The 15,827-nt window shown below is 41.8% G+C and overlaps 1 protein-coding gene across 5 annotated transcripts in view; it reads right to left on the bottom strand.

Annotated features, from left to right (window-relative positions):
• FAM53B (family with sequence similarity 53 member B) overlaps positions 1 to 15,827 on the bottom strand; it is a 107,425-nt gene extending 91,598 nt beyond the window's left edge. For 2 of the 5 annotated variants that reach the window (XM_079976730.1, XM_079976734.1), the window contains exons 1-2: positions 15,432 to 15,508; positions 8,169 to 8,259 (exon numbers count right to left, since the gene is read on the bottom strand). The gene's annotated coding sequence lies outside the window, so the exon portion shown is untranslated. Of the gene's footprint in view, positions 1 to 8,168; positions 8,260 to 15,174; positions 15,196 to 15,431; positions 15,509 to 15,631 lie in introns of those variants that run through there. The other 3 variants (XM_079976731.1, XM_079976732.1, XM_079976733.1) reach the window with 3 other exon arrangements.

Here is a 15,827-nt window from a genome sequence, read left to right as displayed (position 1 = left end):
AAATGAGACAAGTACTGTATTTTTGCATGTATAAGATACCTTTTCTCTGAATCTTTTGTGATAAATTGAGGGTCATCTTATACATGGGTTAATATGCTAAGTAAGCAAGGGCTGGTGCTGCAGCGGTAGCAGAGACATGTCGGAGAGGAGGCTGCTTACCCACTCTTCCTGGCTTAGGAAGAATATGTGGTGAGCGCCAGTATGCGGTGTATTACAGCACCAGTACCGTCAGCCAGAGCGGGGGATCGTTGAAAAGCTGCTCAACAGCTCAGCAAACTTACAAAAGAAGCTCAACAACTGTTGAGGGCTCCCAAAAATAGGGGTCATCTTATACATGGGGTCGTGTTATACACGGTATATCTGAATAAACCCAACACTACTTCCTGAAACCTACTGCATGCAAGTGTGTACACACTCAGCCATTGCTTTAAAATGCTTCCAGTTATATGTTTCAAACTGGTAGTTACAGAGGATGACCAAGCAGTGCTGGAAGCCTGTCATGTTAAGAAGACAAGCATCTATCTCCCCACCAGCTGGGATGTCCTCATGGGCTGATTTCACATCCTATGCAAACCCCTATCAGTGTGTGAACCAGCAGGGAAACACTGACGGCTGAAGAAAATGTCTGGGCTTACATGATAGGAGGGGAAGGGTAAAACCTCAAACCATGTTGGGCAAATGAGCATCCAGAATACAACTTATCATAGCATGAATGTAAAACTCTTCTATTTCTTTACCAGCCACCAGCCCCAGGGATATTTTTGCTCTCACAAAGCTGTGGATAAATTTGCCTGCCCTACATCCAAGTTGGAATATGGAACAATTGTTTGTAGACAGGAACAATAATCTACATTAATAGGATGGCACGCCACACAGAGTAGTCAGTATGCTGCCCAACTAGCAATACAAGAGCTGTGCGTAGACTCATATGAGTGCAATCTTAGCCTTCTTAAATCTCAAAATCCCTATGATGAATTAGCAGTATTCTTTACTGGCATGGAATCTCAGGGTGTAGTATTAGCATCAAAGGGGAAGAGCATGCAAAACTCAAAGCGCCACTGCGCCACATGGGCAGAGGACTGCACTGCTCAATGCACTTCCATTTGTAACTTGGCTGCAGCTTATACTTTTGGTCTTGTCAGATTTTATTGGATGAGAAAGGCAGAATGTATAAATGTCAGGAATTTTAATATACTGTATTGCATTAGGTGCAGAACTGCAAAAACAAGAAGAAGAGGAGGAGGAGGAGGAGGAGGAGGAGGAGGAGGAGGAGGAGGAGGAGGAGGAGATGGAAGAAGAAGAGAGTCGGAAGTTTCCATACATACATGTTCTTAAGGGTATAAGAGCATCTCTGCTGCATCAAAGGCCGGGCCAGTCTAGCACCCTGTTTCCCCACAGTAGCCAATTGGATGTGACAACAGCTCTCCATCACTGAACACCAGCGACTGGTGTTCAGAAGCAAGCTACCTCTGAACCTGAGTCAGAAGCAAGCTACCTCTGATCTTGACAGATACCCTGAAAGATGGACTACAAATAGAGCAGCCATCGTGAGGAGTAGTTATGGTGCTTGACTAATTCTAATCCCCTTTTAAAGTCATCGGTGTTGGTGGCCATCGCGGCATCTTGTAATATAGCGAATTCCATAGTTTAACAATGAGGTTGTACTGATTGAGCTGGCAGGTAAAACGGACCATCTAAACCTAACCAAGTTTCCTTTTGGCTTCTCTTTGGAAAGAGAAAAACCACCAATATGTTTGAAGGGGGAAAGGGAAACACAGGCACCTGTACACACTGCATAAGTAATAGGATGCATGTGTACAAGAAAGCACAATCAGGCCAAAGTGAATACATGCTGGTAATTGACAAGTGAGCATTTAGATAACGAGCAAAACAAATCCATTTGATGAGCCTATGGGCTTGACAGTACTTTCAGTATTTCCTCATTGGCCGATGAGAGCGGTTTCATTGTACTGTACAATAGATGACAGAGCATTTCCTTTTCAAATGTCATAAAGGATAAATCTTCAGAGAAAGACCTAATGCTCCTTAAATTAGTGCTCCAGTTTGTTAAGGAGAATTTTAGTGTTCCTGTTTGTTAAACTATGGTATGTCAGGTCTTCACTGTTTTAGCAGGTTTATCACCTGACTCTAAACGAGTTTACTTGAAATAAAATTAACTAAAAACCAATTCCTACTTTTTACCATGGCAGCATTGGTGCCATTAGTCCATGCACGAACAATAGTTTCAAAGACCCACCCACCTCACCTGCCCACATCAAGATTTCGCCTAGCTCAGGTTGAAACTGTCAAGACCACAATCACCTTGATCATGCTTAAGTGATCCTCAACAAATCCCCTTTTAGCAGCTATGACTGTGAACACAGTAGGCGCTTAAAGAGATAAGAGGTCACTTAAAGGGTAGATTACTTTCAAGATCACTTCAAATTGCACCTAATCCCTTTTAAGCACCCTGCCAAACTCAGTATGTGAGTGGTTAAAATGTAGGGGTTTTCAGGCTCATGTCAAGGTATGGCAACAGTGATAAAAGCTCGGATGATGATCTTCACTTATCCATTGGAAGATTCAGGGCAGACAAAATAAAATACTTTTTCGCACACTGTACAGTGGATGCTTGGGTTGCGAATGTTACCTGTGCGGGAAGCATGCTCGCAACCCGCAGGGTCCACAACCCACAGCACCATGTCTGCTGGACTACATGGGACATTGTTCTGGTCCAGCAGTGCTGTCCTTATGCTCCATGATCTTATGTACAATGGTCTTTTTAATATTCCTATAATGGTTAAACTATGATAATTGGTACGGCAGGATGTTACCCATACAAAAAGGGTGGGCGTGATTCAGGGTTACTAGATTAAAACAAGCATGTCCACTGCATATATAAATATGGAAACAAAACATACACGTCACCACCACATACAAATGTGGGCACACACAACTTTCACACACATAGAACCAGACAGCGCTCCTTCCCCCAAACTAAAACCTTTACACAGATACAGCAGACAGCTGCAGCTCCTTACCTTCGTATTTCAAGGCTGGGAAATTGAGACCCCCTTATTTATAGGAAGGGAGGGAAGGAGAGGCCCCAAGAAACGAACAGGGATGTGGCAACTATGCAAAGCAGCACGCACCACCCTGCTTGCACTGGGAGCATTTTGGATATATCCGAATGTCTAATTAGCTGTTGAACAGTCACATACCAAAAGACGTAAAATGAGGGTCTTTTTCTGGGGTGCTGGGCACAAGAAACAGTAAGAAAATGCTTTGATGTTTCCTTACCCCCATCTCCTTTATTTTAAATATGTGCTTCACTGCATTCAGAGGGTGACGGTCAACTAAGTTTTACTCAGAGTAGACACGCTGAAATTAATGAACATGAACAAGTTAGGTCCATTAATTTCAACAGATTTACTCTGAGTAAAACTTAGTTGAATACACCCTGGGTTTTTTTGGTAGGGTTTTATTTTTTTTAAGACTGCATGTTGTTTTAAAAAATGTATACTATTTAAATACAAAAATAAATAAATACCTATGATTTCATTGAAAAACATTAAGCATATGCTCACCAGCTTCACCTTCCTACTAAAAACAGGGAGACTTAAAAATAATTTTTAGCGTGTGTCTCCTTACTCAATTTGACTACTTGTAATTTTTGTATGAAATGCAAGATTAAAAACTGCAACTATTTCTTCCCTTTCTAATTATAGCATTGTACAAAGATAACACTAAACCAGCCACTCCATGTTTTGTTACCCTGTTCAGCTGAGGGGGGAACAAAGCAGGAGTCCTTGAGCTGTGTGCAGCAGCACACAACTCGTGGACATTAAGGTTAGCTCAAACCACAGCTTAGTTTAGTATTATGTGCAAATGTGGCCTTTAGATCCATGCAAGAACTTCAGCATTCTAGTGTTGCTTATTAGTAGTATATCTGCACAACACACAGGATGAGAACTTTTTCTAGTGAAAAATTAAACACTCTTAGAAGTTCACCAAAGACTGCTAGGCACCATGGCTGCCTAGTTCTCAAAGGCAACAAACTGCTAATTGCAATTTCCCCAGACTTTTAGAAGTGGACTCATTCCTAAGAGAATGACAAAATGACATGTAAGTTTGGAATTTAGTTGAGCTGTTGCAATTTTCAGCAATTTGGCATTACGTTTTTTATGTTCCTGGCAACTATCTCTAGTCAAATGCATTTAGACCAGGTCACCTAGAAGATCTGTCAAACTTAGCAAGTAGTTCCATATGATCTTGTCGGTGTCATAAAAATCTGCATAATCTCAAGTATTCGCAGCAGGACGGTTCTGCGGGGGGGGGGGGAGTTTTCTGCTGGACACGGAGTACAAACACCAAAAGAAAAGAACATGTGAGAAGCTCCAAAACTTTATAGTACTAGATATATCCAAGATTCATGGATCTCATTGGACCATATCCAACCATAACTTCTAACTGTATTTTATTTAAGCCAAAAGTTAATGACTAGAAAAGCGAATGCAAAAATATGCTGAGTATATAACCTGCCCCAAAGGGGAACAGTGAGCCCAAGAGAACCATGGCTATGTTTTCTGCCTTTGGTCTGTTAACTTAGCAGGATTATTCTGATGCTGCATGACAGTTGCTTTAGCTACCCCATTAAATTATAAAATTCCCTTCCCCTAAGGAATTTAGGCACAGAGTTTATGGAAGACTTTAATAATATTAAGACTGCATGCATTTTAAGAGTTTTTCTTTCCAAAGAAGAAGTATGAAAAAAGACAAACACCTCTGCTCCCAAAAGTCTGAATCCCAGCTTAAGTCTTTTTAAAAATTTACACCCAGTAATGTTTCCAGTCACAGCATCACTCTGTTGTCTTATGCATAATGTTCAAATTTTGCTCTGCAACTGTTTTATTTGGTTTTAAAACTGCATGATTACATTTTTGTACAGTATCCTGAGACCTTATGGTGAAGGGTGGGTAAGAAATTTCTCAAATAAATGTTCTCTTAACAGAAAATTGTTGTTGCTTTTTTGACAGAGACAGCTTAGAATTGGTGTTCTTTTAGGGAACACATTTTCATTCAGGAGTGCATAACCCCTAAAAGGATGCTTCAAACAGATCTCAGACATCTCCATGCTTCCCATCTGCTACATAAGCTACTGATGGGAAGGGCAGAGGATGCCCAGCAGGAGATGCCACCAAAACGTACCCCATAGTAGCCTATGGGGTCTGTGCACTTAGATGCCAACTTCTGTTTGAACCAAGTCACTTTTTGGCTGGCTTGGGCAATTCATGTTCATATTGCTAGACCCCATGACTGGATTCTAGCCAATATGTTCAGAGTCCTACCTATGCGACTACAGAAAAAACAGCATTGGCCTCTAAGCACTGAAGGTCCTGTATTTGAGATTCAGCACTTTAGGTCTGGCACTGTTACCAGCTTGCGCCCGTAAAGCTGTGTGTTTAAATACCACAGACTCCATGGCTGAAGGAGAGGCATGGGCCTGTACCTTAGACCTGCTTAGAGGGGGTTCCATAAGTTAGCATGACATTTGCATGTAGAAATGTCCCAGGTTCAGTCCACAGAACCGCCAGCTAAAAAGATCTCTGGCTGCAATGCCTTGGAGTCTTGTCACCAGTTACGGTAGGCAATAATGTACTACATGAACCAATGATCTGACTCATTTGGAGACAGCATTTTCAGAAGGGCTGAGCTATGTATTTTCTTCAAATATCCGAGTTCTAACATTTTTATTCATTCATTCATTTTTTGTAAAAGTACTTCTGGCCCAACTTTCATCTATGTAATTACCAGGACATGGAACAACATGTATGTAAGCAAACCCAATATCAAATGTAATATACCATAATAAAACCATAAAATACGTCAATAAATAAGATGAGCAGATTAAAACAAGACAGCAGGCTAAACTAAACCAATTAAAATGTGTGGGCAAACAAATATGCCTTAAGATGGCACCGAAAAGATAACAATATTGGAGCCAGGTGTGCTTCTGAGGGGAGGTGCTCATCAAATGATGCATCCCTAGAGAGAAGACTTTCTTCCACATTGCCATGTACCACTGAGCCTCCCTGACAAAGGGACACAGATAAGAGCTTTAAAACATGATCTGTAATGTACTGGGGTCCCAAGCCTTTTAGGGCTTAATAGATAAGAACCAGCATCTTGAATTTGGCCCAGAAGTAAACAGACAATCAATCTAACTCCTTCTGAATCCAGTGTTATGCGATTCCATCTCACTCTCCCAGTAAGCATTCTGGCAACCACACTGTCAATTTGGGAACAGGTTTTGATATCAGTATTACTGGTGTCAACAATCTGCTCCTTTCTCACTTTTTGATGTGTTTGGGCACACCTTTATACAGAAATACAGGACCACAGGCACACTTAACTGATAAGCATTTAAGGTGACAAGCTTTATATTTAAGAGAGTAATCAAAGGGATAAGAGCTCAGCACCTTTTGATGATTTTGAATTAAAGCACTTACCGTATATACTCGAGTATAAGCTGACTTTTTCAGGACACTTTTTATGGTGGAAAAGCCCCCCCTCGGCATATACTCAAGTGAGGCGGGCGGTGGCGGTGGAGGAACGAACAGCCAGAAAGGAGCCCTTTTTCGCCACTGGTCCAGCAGCTGCCCATCTCTCGCAAGGGCAGGCACAGGAGCCGCAGTTTGGAGAAGCGCAGTGCTGCGCTGTGCCTCTCCCAACTGTGGCTCCTATGCCTGCTCTTGTGAGGCGGCAGCAGAGGGACGAGCAGCCCGAAAGCAGCCCTTTCGGGCTGGTTGTTCTTCCTCCGCCGCTGCCGCCACCACACCAGGTTTGTGGTGTGGTGAACCGGCTTATACTTGAGTCAATAAGTTTTCCCAGTTTTTTGTGCTAAAATTAGGTGCCTCAGCTTATATTTGGGTCGGTTTATACTCAAGTATATACGGTACCTTTGGTGTCAAGTTCGAGGGTAAAATAAAATAAGGTAGGCTAGGGAGCATCTGAGAACCCTACTTGTGGAAAAATCTATCTCTTAGGGCTAATTCCAGGTTTGAGGGGGGACCAAGTGGTCATTGTGGTGCTGCCACTGCACTGCCTTTTTAGCTATGGCCATGCTGCTGCTTGTGAACACTGGGGTGGGGCGAGGTGGGGCAAGGCAGTGGCAAGGGCAAAGGAAGCACTAGATTGGCAACTTGTGGCGGTGCAGCTGCTCAGTCTCTTCTGCCCTTGGAACTGCCTTGTCTCATCCCGTCCAGGTCCTGGTGAGCAGCAGGACCACTGCAACCAGGTAACCTGCGCAGTGGCAGCACCCCACTTTGTGCACTGTGACTGTCTGGTACCCGACTGTTGGTGGCAGCACTTCCAAGAGCACTGGGCAACTGGGTCTTTTAATTTTCCACAGTGCCCCAGAGTGATGCCAGCTGCTGTGTCAGTCTAGTGCAAAAAGCAAGAGGGGTGAGCCTTGCCACAGTGCTGCGTCCCTGGCAGCTACCCAAGCATCCCAAATACCAGCTCAAATCTTCCTTTTCAAGGTAGAAGCTCTATGGGCAAAGTTTACAAAGACCTTTGATCATTTGATTAAGGGTTTTATACTTCTTGGTGATATAGTTCATGCATGCTAGATTTCTGGGGGGGCGGAAACACTGGTGATACTTTGTATGCAATATGGTTTTGCAGAAACTGTATTAGCTAATCTAATAATCATGATAACTTGCAGAATGAGTTGTGAGAATGAAAGCTATGTCTTTGTTAGCATTTTACAGATAAGAGCATGCGTCACGAGGCGCTTCAGAGAGGACACCCAGCAAGGCAGTGACCGCGCTCCAACTTGAAGTCGGTTCTCAAGGCCATGTTGAACGTTTTGCCCAAAGGACAACACTAGATCAATAGAACATTGTTTCAATGTGCAAGGAAAGAGCCGAATTAATCCATGAAACCCAAATTCATTAATAGCAAAGCTGTAACTTGTATTGGTTAATGTTCATTGAGGCTTCCAAAGGGAAGGTTCTGAAAACACTTTATTCCTATACCGTTCCTTACAGGTCATTACAAAGAGCCCAGCCATTTGCCATCATGTACCTACTGCCTGACACCCTCCCTTCTAGTAAGAGATGGTGAAAACAACTCTAGAAATATGTATGGCTATGTATTTCATATACCTTTGAAATGCACAGGTATCCAAAATCCTTCAGCGATGTTCTTTGTTTCCTTAGTCACCAGAGATGGCTTCTGCCATGGTCCGCCTCCTACCTGGTGGAGAAAATGGGATAAAAGGTATGAACATCGTGAAAGAGGAAGAATAACTTTTGAAGTACATTGTTTTATCAATATAATCAATATTGATATATTAATTTATATTAGATGTTTCAGCCTTAAAAAAGAATTTTTAGACAAGAATAAAATAGCACAATATTTTTAGTTTCAACTACAAATATATGAGCTGGTCGGCCTTTTTTCTCTTACTTCTTCAGAGCTCAATCTCTGTCATACCAGAAAGAAAATAACTAATCAAGAAAAGGAAGTGTTAATGCAGGCATGGTTTGAAACATTAGGCAGCGTTCAAGAGTTATATATGTAAATAAGCAACTGCCTACATACAGTACATGGATATGTATGTGGAATTCATATGTGAATTGGCAACATGAGACTTAGACTTGTTCTTAATTACATGAATATCTAAAATGGGTTTAGCTCAAACAATCTCCGGTGGGCTATGAATTACACAACTCTGTGAGTGAACTGGATCTTAAGTTTATCCATCTATGTGGTATTATGGAGACATGGCTTTTAAATGTATGCAAACAACATGATATTTGAGATGGCTACTGTAAAAGTGTGTTTAGAAATAAGCAACTTTTTCCCCTCAAAATATATTTTGGTATTTGATGTAGAAGATGGTTCCTCCATTGCAGTAAATAAATATTAAAATGAATGAAGTAATTGACAATGTGCCCTTTAACAACACCCTCAAAACCTGCTTTCTGTGGTTGCCCATCTCAGCCATCTAAATAGCAGAGCAGGCCCTGTTTCTCTCTCACACACACAATATGCAAAACCAATCAAACCTTTTCAGCTGTATTGACAAATTTAACTTACAAAAAAAAAAAAAAAACTAGGCAACTAGGACTGCCAGGGTGTGTGTGTGTGTGTGTGTGTGTTTGACACTGAATATTTCCCAGTCAAATAACTTTCTGTTTTGCCAACAGTGACTTCATTTAAATAGAATAATGCCTGTCCTACTTACTCCTCCCTGCTCCTTGCTCCAATAACGAAATTTTATTACAGCATATATTCTGCTATTTGCTTCACTTTGGGGGCTGGGGACGGTGAGAAGAAAAGTCAAGCACTTCAGTTGCCCTCAAATCAGATTTTGATCTCCCCGGTATTACCCAAATTTTAACAAAAATGTTTGTAAATGCTTAAGTTGGAGTAGTCATAGCATTGGCTCCATCATTCAAGTAAAAAGCTGTCATAGCAAAAAAATAGTCGGAATCAATAGCCCTTGTCTTATTTCTGGAGAAGCTAGTCCGAGGTTAGAAATAGGCTGTTACTTATTCATATTTCCTATGTGGGCAGGTTCATTTGATATACAAGAAGTTAAACATAAGCTTAAACAAGGCAAATGGCAAAGGTCTTTAAAAATGGCCTCCAGCAGCCACCAGCACTCTAGTCCTTCAGCCAGACAGATGGATCCGGCTATTCATAGGGCAAGGGCTCCTTCTAGGCTGAAGCAGCGGTCCAGGTGTTGGTCCACAGTGGAAAGTCACCAGGCCCTTCTTTCTAAGCTGGTCTGCTAGTGTCAGCAACTCATCCTAGTGCATAACACAGACTCTCTCTCACACTTCATCTCATATGAGGCCCAACTTTGCTTTATCCAATCTGGTATTTGACCTCCAGCCTGTTCGTGACTACATCACATGCCTCTTATCCTTGGTTCCTGTCTGCCTAATCTGGTGCCTGACATCCAGCTAGTTCATGCCCATCCCTCCCTGTCAGACCCGAACTAGGCCCCAGGGCTAATAGTAAGTATAATAGCAAACACCCAATGGTTTTTCTAGTAAACATCATGGCCACAATACAGCCAAACTTGCTGTGCTTGTACAGTTATCTTTTTAGTCACAGCAACACACCTACCACTAGTAAAGCAGGCCAAACACACACCAAATTTTAAAAAGCAATGTGGTAAGGGCTTCTCTAACAAAAGCAAATCAAACATCCCAAGTTTTGCACTTTGACCGTAGCAATTTTGCCTCCATCCTGCTCTTGTATAACGAGGCTTCCATGCATCCACAAACAGGCTGAATTAAGTAGCTCCTTAAATGAAGTGCTCCAAAAGAACTGAAGAAGATCTACACAGCTAGTCCTAAATCCTTCTCATGTGAGATGTTCAGGGTGATAAAATGTAATGGTATCTGAATGCATTTGCTCCTTGATACACTACAGTGGTACCTCGGGTTACATACGCTTCAGGTTACATACGCTTCAGATTACACACTCCGCTAACCTAGAAATAGTGCTTCAGGTTAAGAACTTTGCTTCAAGATAAGAACAGAAATCAGGCTCTGGCGGTGCGGCGACAGCAGGAGGCCCCATTAGCTAAAGTGGTGCTTCAGGTTAAGAACAGTTTCAGGTTAAGTACGGACCTCTGGAACTAATTACAGTAAGTACTTAATCCGAGGTACCACTGTATTTGATTTGATTTGAGCACTTCCTCCATGCTGGGGCCAGTTAACGTCTGACTCTTCAGATGTTTTGAACTCCAGTTCCCATCAGCCCCAGGCAGCAAGGCCAGTTCTTAAGAGATGGGAGTTGTAGGCCAGCAACACGCGGGGGGCACAGATTAACCACTGCTACCCTTACCAACAAAACTTCCAAGGGTACAACTATGTAGCAAAAATAACAGAGTCCCTTGCAAACCTGACAAATGTTTCACAGCAGAAACATTCATCAGCTACTTGATGAAGTGGAGTCTAGACCATAAAAGGACCTCAGGCCACCTTAAAGATCTGCAAGACTCTTTGGTATTTAAACAGAATGAGGGCTTTTTTATATACTTTTGCTATTCTGTAAAACACTGTTTGCTGGTGCAATAAATACTAAGACAACAAAAATAGAAAAAAGGGACAGGATTAAATATACTGCAAGATTGTACAGAAAGAACTGAATCTAAAGCAGAATATGTACAAAGCCCAGCTTCAATACACATATCCATGTATGTAGTACTACCTCAATGCAAAGCAACCATTCATGAACCAGTGGAAATATTGTGGTACGGCATTACCTCTGAAGAAGAAAGGAGAACAAACTCTATGCCAGATTTTTAAGCGGCAGCCATACAAACATGAGCTGCATTTCACTTATTACATTTTATTGATCACTCCACTGGCTCTACTGCTAGCCCATTTATATGACCACTTCTCCAATCAGCTATGAAATCACTGTGTGCATTTTATTTGTTGAAAGTGGATATAGAAGCATTTTCTTTCCTCGCAAATATCGAAAGCCATGATGTTTAAAGCATATGACCAAGTGAGGTAGGTCAGGCCACACTGACACCATGTATATCACGACTGTAAAGCAAACCATTCTTTCAAGGCAGAATCATGAAAATTGAGTGTTTGAGAAGTGAATGGAATTAAATAGGATTTCGGGAGGAGAGACCAAATGCTCCTGGAGTAGATAATGTTTTAAATCCTGATTAATGCAAGCCAACATTACTTTCTGCAGCTTGGAAGTCACTTTAAACCTGGTGTGGTATTTATGATCACCAGTATTATTATTTTTAAAGCATTTAGAAAGAAAACCTTTAACATCTGGGTCGAATCTAAAGCTGAAGCCTCCTTTTATCAACATATTACATAATAAATTGTGGCTTGCTTTAAAAATAATTTCTCTACAGAGATATCTATAGAGATAAGTCTACTTCCAATCTGAGTGAAAGTGGCCAAAGGTTTCCAAGGACACATGTGTTAGCTACATGGAAAACTGTGCCCCACTAACCTTAATTATTTCATATTGTATTACTTGGAGAGAAATTGTTATCTTAGCGTAATATTATTTAAAAGCATTTCTAAACCACTTAATATTTTAAAAAATCAGATCAGCCAATTGAATTACCCAGCTGAAAACTGGACTCTGGTACAGTATAGCAAAGGACAAAATAGACAGGGTCAGAGCACACACACCCCCCCTTTGAACCCCAACATCTACTCTGGAGCATTTGGATTCTGTCCAAGCAGATTTGAGGGCACGTGAAAAGGATGGAGAAGAGAAACCGAAACTCCTACTCTGCAAGCGGATTTCCATTGAGCAAGTAGGCAATGGAAGTATGTTGCCCATAGTTTTGCAGCCATGTCAAGTAATTGCTCTCCAACTGTCAGTTGGATCTAACAACATTATTTTTCCTTACGTTCTACAGTTCTGAACTGACCAGATTTTGGAATATTTCTAACTTATGATTCGGAAGACATCTTCTAAAATGTAGTTTCAGTATGAATAGGAAATATGGAAGTATGCCAACTACTAGAGAGAAACTATTGAATTGATAGATGGATGGGTAATCACATAAGAGTGATAATTTTAGGATGTCCTGGGCACCTCCTCAGTACTCCTTGGACCATCATATGGTAATCTGGCTGTGAGAAACATCTATCAGCTTTCAAGTCTCACCTACACTTTCATGCATCGATCAAAAAAGAACCCTGCAAAGACTTGTCCGTAGTCAGTGTGTCAGCTTCATTGAAAAAAGTAGATATTAACTCAAATCTCCAAATGCATTAGCTGCACACAACTGACGTGGAGAGAAAATTTAACTTGTTTCAGTTCAAAATGCAAAGCTCAACTCCATTCTCTGGCTGAATACCTAATTGCTTATCAAATAAACACAGGTTGTTTAATCTGTCTTTACTGGATTGTCCCTGATAAAGGTCTTCTTGTGCATTTCAGATTCTAGGAAAATAATCTAGTAGGTATTGGTGAAGGCATTTGCAAGAAAAACTCAAATAAACAGAGGCTGAAATCTTAAACGCTATGGAGCAAGCCCCACTAAATGCAATGGGGCTTAATTATGAGTAAACATATATAGGCTTGTCTCATAGGGCAGTAAAGAAAAACAACAACCAGCACTCTGATTTTTTTTGTTACTATGCAAACATTTATGTTTAACAAAACCATTCCTCAGTTCAGATATTTTTTAAAAAATGATAGAAAAAAGGAAATAAATTATTTTGTTAACCCAGTGAGAATATGTGGGTTAACATTAATCAGTGAAGCCAAATATAAGGTGTTCTTCACACTGGGGGTGGGGCATAATCCTGTAACAAATATGCATCCAATTTCATAATTGGATTCTCTGGTTGCATGCCTGTTCTCTCACAGTATCGCTTGCTTAGTTGGCTTTGTATCTTTTCCCTATAGTCAAACTGCACTGTGGTCTCCTGAACACAGGGCAGAGCTTGTAATCAAGCAGCCTACGTCTGCTGTGCTGCCAAGACTACATATGAGAGCACACTCCTAAATCATCTCAGCAAAAGGCACCATTTCCCTTGATCCAAAAAGGGGCTGTGAAACCGGCTGTGCTCCGGATTTTACAGTCTCCCTCAAGATTCTTTTACAGTGCTAACAATCTGCAAACTGTTAACCAGTCTAATACCAAATATCTGATCTGCACAAAGTTCATCTAGAGCAGGAGTCTAGAAACTTTTCAGACCCAGTATTCCCCTTTAACCCAAACATGCATTTGGGAACCCATTTATTGATCTTTTGCCATATATTTGCATAGTGATAGTGCCCCTGTTGTGGCCCACCTGTGTGTCCTGCCCCACCAGTTGAAGAGTGTAAGCACACACACACACAAAAACCTACAGTCCAAGACACACTGAAGAACAAGGAGTGCTGTTACTTTCATCAGTACTTGTAACATGGCTTATGTGTACAATGCTATTAACATGCTAGTTGATCAATACTATGACATCCATTTACCTACTCAAAGCAAACTTTATAAGAAACCTAGGGTGGTGGTCAACTGCTTTTTTTCCAGAGTAGACACATTGAAATTAATGAATTTAACTTAGTCGCGTTCACAGACTTGGAGTAAAACTTAGTTGAATGCCACCCCTAGGCTCTGTAAAAGCAAGATGTAACTGAGAATTCAGGAAAGTAACACATTTAATCTATGATTATCTTTAAAAAAAAAGATATCTGGTTAGGCTAGTTAGTCATACTACACCCCCCCAAAAAAGTGAATATTAAATCCAACTTCATGCTGAGCTTGTTTTAATGGAAGCATAAGCTACCTGAATACATGCAAACATATAAGTCACATCTGAGTAGACTGCCAGTGATATAATGGTGGTTTGGAACATAGACTATGACAGCCCTCCATTGATCAAGCATAACAAAATCATCATGCAAGCATATGCACAATACACTCACTGAGGCTCACAGTATGCAGAAACATTATCCCAGAGGAGGAAATGAGAAAAAGAGCTAAAAATAAAATGTGAAAAATATGGGGTGCAAGAGCAAATGGGACGTACAGACATAAACACTGCTGGCAACTGCTGTTATGAACAGAGATATAAAACACTCATGAATAACGAAGCGTTTGTCAGCCTACTTGTGTCCAGGCCGACTTCTACATTTTCATGAAAGGGGAAAGAGAAATGAAGCCTGAGGACTAAACTCTCATACAGCTGACAAATCAATGACGTACTGCAAAACTCTTAACTTTAAAAGAGCCTTTCAAGGGCAGATTCTTTTGCCATGTGCAAATGCAATCCATACAGTAAAGTCTCACTCCCATCAAATTATCATCATCATATTTATAGTTATGGCTACGTAAAAAAGAAACAGAAAAGGAACATATCTAACCAGGGGTGGGGGTGGGGGGTAGCTAGGAGGGGGAGGGGGGAAATGTTAGCACACTTCCAGTTGGTTAGCAGCAGTCCCAGTGCACGGTCTCAGTTCAATCAATCAGGGCAGGCAGCCTTTTCCTTGTCCACATGCAAAGTTCAATAAACAAAATGATAATTCCTAAACTCATCGCAGCCCCCCCCCCCACCTCTTGTCCCTTCTCTAAGCTCGCCTCTCTTGTTTGCTGATAATGACAGCCCAGAACGATGGAGTTAGAAACCGGGTTAAAGGAGCACGCACGCACGCACACACCCCAGATCAATCACCATCATGCATTCCCCGCTTGCTCCTTTCCGGAATGCCAATAGCAGCCTTTGCAGTAGCAGCAATAGGAACTTGGTCCCCTGTCTCTGATCGCTCCTGTCATCTCCTCATCCCAGGCACCGGCAAGGAAGCGGGAGCAGAATTTCCCAAACACCAACAAAATAAAAACTGAAAAGTGGAGGAGGGAGGAGAAGGAGGAGGGAGGGGGGGAGAGAAGGAAATAGCAGATAATAAATAGCTTCCACCTCAAGCCATCAAGAAAGCCTCTCTTTCTCTCTCTCTGTCCGAGAGGGGAATGAAAGTGTCTCCGCTCTACTATTCTACACATTGTAACAATATCTGCCCAGGACGAGACCAACGAGGGAGAAAGACGGGGGGGGGGTGGCGAGAAGATTTGCAGAAGGGAAGGTCCGCGTGCAAGCGCTCAGAGGCCACCTTCTCTTACCCCGGCTAGAGGACTTGGGACCCTGCGTTACCAAGCCGCCCCGTCGCGCGTGTGTCCCTGCGGGAAGCTCCGCAATCTTGCCAAGGCTGCGCCAGGACTCCCCTGCCGAAACGGCGGTGCTGTATTGGACTGATCCTCCCGGAGAAAGGAAATGGGCTTGTCACTTCCTGGGTTGTTTTCTCAGCGAGTGCGGCTT

Source organism: Podarcis cretensis (assembly GCF_951804945.1).
Source record: "Podarcis cretensis genome assembly, chromosome: 5".
Taxonomy (NCBI): Eukaryota; Metazoa; Chordata; class Lepidosauria; order Squamata; family Lacertidae; genus Podarcis; species Podarcis cretensis.
This window is presented reverse-complemented; position numbering and strand designations above follow the sequence as displayed.